Source organism: Pinus tabuliformis, chromosome Q, assembly GCF_031772625.1.
Source record: "Pinus tabuliformis cultivar Carrire ecotype Pingquan chromosome Q, CPIR1, whole genome shotgun sequence".
NCBI classification, from domain to species: Eukaryota; Viridiplantae; Streptophyta; class Pinopsida; order Pinales; family Pinaceae; genus Pinus; species Pinus tabuliformis.
The window spans coordinates 734,277,965-734,283,422 of record NC_142296.1 but is presented as its reverse complement, the minus strand read 5'-3'; positions in this window follow the sequence as shown (position 1 = coordinate 734,283,422).

The following is a 5,458-nucleotide window of genomic DNA, read 5'->3' as shown; positions in this document are numbered from 1 at the left end:
CCATTCAGAGGTGTGATCCAAAATATGCCAGCCAAGCATTTAGATTTTCCCATTATGGTCAAATTTTCCAATTGCAAGGTTTCAGAGTTTCAAATAAATATGGGAAGACAAGAAGGAAGGTCTGTGTTAATATATGGACAGCGAAATGCACAAAAGGAAGCAGTATTTTGGAAACATTTTGATGGAGCACAAATAGTTAATCCATAATTGCTATTTTCGTTTCATTTTGGATGAGTGTTGATAGTTAAATTGTCAGTGCGAATTTTGCTATGTTTTGAGACAACACTGACATTTAATCTGTCAGTGGTTCCCAATTTTCCTCCCAATATAATGCACGCCAATTAATCTGTTAGAGACTTGAGCAGATACATTTTTTGAGGCAACGATCAGGGTTTCTAATCACGATAAATCTCATGCAAGATGGATTCACGTAGCAAGCTTCAGTTTTAATGAATCAAACCCAAGATCCATGGTGAACTTAATATTTTGAACATGATGAGAAAACTTTGTTTTTCCTGTAAAATAAAGTAACATTGGGCATGGTTTCCGAACAACTGGAAATCAATTTTTAAAAACCAAAAGAGGTTTTTTTTAGCAATGGACCTATTAACAAAATCATCTCTCAATTTTTAATCAAATATAATGGTTGGGGAGATATGAAACAATATTTTGAACCAATTTTTCAGGAATTCGCCAAAATTAGTTTTTTCTATATTTAGAAAAATGCCTAATCAACTTTCAGTTGGAGAGCCAGCTCATCATTTCGACTTCGGGATCAGATATTATCTCATCCTTGATTTTATTTATCTATTTAGTAAGTTAAAGATAGATGAAGAGGTTTGAGATCCATTATTTTTGGATCTTGAATAGTTTATAAGTATTCTATAAAGTCGATTGTGAAAGAGAACCAAGGGTTCAACTTTTGTTGGAAAAGCTATTATGCTCTGTATATTTTTGAATGTTTAATGAAGAAATCCTGAAGCTACAACAAATATTCTTGTGTTGGGTGTTCTGAATTTGTTTTCTCTAGTTTGATGTATTTCTTCTATGTTTCGATGATGTATGGCCTTCTAATGATTGAATCAAAGAACATAAACAAAATTAGTTCATTGCAATGCTTTGTTTATAGATTCAATTGTTTTCATTCTTCTTTCTAAAGTTGGTTTTGGAATTCATATATTTGATGCTACTTCTTAGTGGATTGTTCCTCTCATATTCCCCCTTTCATTATAGCAAATTAATGATTCAGAATTGCTCAGCTACCTTGCCTTCGTTGATTGTTTTAGTGTGATCTTACATTAAGCCAAAATGGTCTCCATGCCTAATGGTATTATGCTCAACCTTACCTAATTTTTCAATCCTTTACAATAAATCTAGTCTCTTATTTGAATACATAACCATTTTTTTTTTACTAAGTTATCTGTGAGAGCCTCCTCCAGACTTAAAGGGCTAGATTTCAGTCTTTAAGAAGGTTTGTGGTTACCTTGGCGTTTTTATTTTACAACCAAGGAAAAACTTGTGAGTGATAACATGTACAATGTGTTTGCTTTGCTGGAGGATATCAAAATAATGCTGAGAAACCAACATTTCTCTATGGACATGCTTGATGCAAGGTTGGCCCATGTACAAGGGACTCTTCATTGTGACTTAAACACACCTACCCCTCTTGGTTCAAGTGCAAAGGACACAGGTCCTATATATTCCTTAGATTCCTAATGGTCTACAAGTTTGATAGAGCATCTGATTTCATCTTATGTTTTGTACTATCTAAATATAACTAGAATACTAGTTTTGCTTTTTGAGTTTCCTTGTAAAATATAGTTGGATGATTTTTATATCCCTCCTGGAGACAATGTGAATCCCTCGATATGAAAAGAAGAAACAACACAACATGGTTGATCTATTTAAACTTGTTCTGAATAAATTCCAAGGAAATTGAGTTTTTTTATTTTACAAATATTTCTGAGGAAAATTTGGGCAGGTCTACTAGAAGGAATCACATCCCATCGTCTTACTAGCAAAGCCTAACCCCGAGGGTGTTGAGGAGAATTGACCCCATGACCTCCCATTAGCGAGGTGCCTTTAGAAACGGGTGCTTGACCAATTGAGCTAACCCTCAGGGATATATTTATATATATATATATATATATATATATATATATATATATATATATATATATATATATATGAGAGTGTGAAAAGTTATAATTTTCAATTTTAATTAAATGAGATTGTCTATTTTTCAAAAAGATTAAGAGAATTAAGATGTGTTAAATATTCATATTTTACCATTTAATTATTTCATCAATAACAAGTTAATTTTTTTGTTAAATTAAGCTTTATTCATTTTATTTTATACAATGGTGATGAGAACTTATATTATAAGCAAACTTTTGTGCCTAATATGCAGTTTGTATATCATAGAGGGATATATGCCTTCACAGGAAGGCTAGGTAAGTCTAAAGACTGAGTCAATCCTCTTATGGATAATGCCTAACTAGTGACAAACTCGTCTTACAAGAATGGGTCTTTGGAAGTGAAAAAATTCCAAATTTCCGAAAAATCAAGAAAAACTTACAATACATTATCACAAAACAAATGACCAATGGACCTTGACATTATCCACCTTATTTCTTCCAACGATGGCCCACTCTCATGAATTTATATGCTTCCAATGGGGAACATCTAGAGAGACATATTTCTAATAATGCCTCGAATCATTTCCATTTGTTGATGCGAACTGCATAACTCATCCTTGTTGCATTACGAATGCTCCTTTTTCTCTGCAAAAAATTCCAACGAGGTCATTTTTGTGTTTTCCATTTGAATATATTTAATGTTCAGGGTTCGAACATTTAATTCTGATGCCTCCAACCTAAGCAATATATCCTCCATTCATTCCAACCCATGCCACAAAACCAATAATATTTTCCAAACTAAAAGCTATCCTGCCTAAATGGATTCCCTGTCAAGATGGGGAGACCATATTGAACTGTACGAAACCAAAATTTCCACTATGCATAAGGTTCCTCAGACATTCCAGGACAACAAAACTTCAAATGAGAAGTCATTGAAATATAATGCAGAAATATCAATGATGAATTGTGGGACTTAAACTTGCTTCCTAGGCATGAGTACCCCCACGTACTCGAGAACTTCCTCATTCTGTGCCAAATTTCAACAGGAACTATCTATTCTAAATTTACTCTTGCAGTTTATACTTTTTTTTATAATAATTTAATTTATTCTAATCTATGATAAATATATTTATATTGTCAATACTATCAACATTCGTTATGTCATTTGTAGGAATTTAACTCAAGTGGAAAGGATTGTGTTCCTTCCTCTCAACCATCCAGAATAACCCCAATTGATTAGTAGTTTATACCTTTTCCACAATTGTAGTAAACATTACCAATCTAATGAATTTTAGCCTTCTTACTCCATGAGAGAAGAATGCATTTTATATGATTAGCACGCCTCTAAGCAGCCTTTCCCAATAGCAAGAAAGGATTGTTATCCCTAGAGGCATATAAGAAGATGTTCCAACACCCCAATTACCATAGTTCCATTCTAATTCATTCCCTTTATGGGTTAGTTTTACTTAAAATGGGAAATTCCATAGTTGAACATGAAATTTAAACCAAATCTGTAGGTAAGATAATAAAAAATGACCTAATATACAACTATTCTCTTGCACTAGGGGAAGAGGATGAACATAGAAGATGTTATGCTCCACATAGAGGCCCTTCCTCTAAATAGGCATCAACTTCCATCCCCTATTAAATTAGTAAGAAACCTATGTTTCCATCTTTTCTTTTGCCCATAATAAAATTCCACAGCCCAAAGGGGGATTCCACTAAGAAAAGGCCACTTATCTGTCCCCTTAGCTCTTAATTTCCCTTGTGAATATAATTTTAAGAAATCTCTTCTAGACATGCTATTCCACCCATGGAAAGCCATTGTAGATGGCTGCCACTCTCTAGCCTTAAACTCAATCCTCTATGGGTCATATTGAAATTTAGACCTTCCTCCCTCATTGTATAGTGGAACATAAATTTCCACAACATACTAGACCATATTAACAATGAATGCCTCTACCATTTGAATGATTGCATGTAGAATACTCTAAGGGGGAGCCACGTATGAAGTGAGTCTCCTCCCCAAACTCACCTATTTGATTATTAAACTCTTAAATTACATCAATTATTAGAGAATTTGGTTATAGATTTGGGTCCCATTCAACATTAGGGCACCCACCTCTAACTTAGTTCCTTCATTTTCCATGTTATCAACTTCAATATTTTTTCTTCTGAGAATATGAAAAAATGAACTATAGAGAATGATTGAATGACAACCCTAGTTCTTTCAATTAGATTTATTAATTTCCTTTCTTTTGGTAGAGTATTTTTCACCATGTGTTTAGTAATTAATTGTGAGTCTCCTATGACTTGAAGGATATTGATTTGAGTAGATTTGGCTAGAAGAATTCCTTGAAGCAGTCCATATGCCTTTGTGTGATTGTTCGTCGTGTGTCATATTCCCTAAGAGAATTATATTTCCTTTTTTTCCCTCGAGATTTAGGAATACCCCTCCCGCTACTACAACCCCTTAAACTTCATTAATTTTCAATCATCTTTAAAAATAATCATAATAATTCTTAAAGAACTAATCATAATACACATGTCAAAGTGAATTGGATTTGACATAAACATAAGCTTGGTCAAAGGCATATACATGTAGATTTAAGCCATTCTAAACCCTTGTGATTAGTATTGTGAACACGCAATAAAACATTTTGATTTTTAAATGGGCAAAACTTAGGGTTAAAATGAAGTTACACTTTAATGGGTTTGGGGGTCTAGAATTAATTTAACATCATGTGAAAGTTTATATGTATATTTACAATATATACATACTAGGTATACTAATGATATTTTATATATTTGAAGTCTATTAAAGTAAGGGAAGTAGTGAGTGAATTAGAAAGGCTCGCATTGTTCACATTCTAAGCTCACAACAATTGACGTAGAATTGGTAGTGTGTAGATATTTTATTTTGATGGGCACATTGATGGGTGTAACATTCTTGAATCTTGCAATCCATATGATATGATGCTTTCAATTCTATCACGTGAGTCGTGTCCTTTGCACAGAGCATAGCAAGCGTTGTACCGAGAGGAATTTTATTTTCGTTGTACATATATAGTATTGTACCACCGATGGCCCACTCTCATGAATTTATATGCTTCCAATGGGGAACATCTAGAGAGACATATTTCTAATAATGCCTCGAATCATTTCCATTTGTTGATGCAAACTGCATAACTCATCCTTGTTGCATTGTGAATGCTCCTTTTTCTCTGCAAAAACTTCCAACGAGGTCATTTTTGTGTTTTCCATTTGAATATATTTAATGTTCAGGGTTCGAACATTTAATTCTGATGCCTCCAACCTAA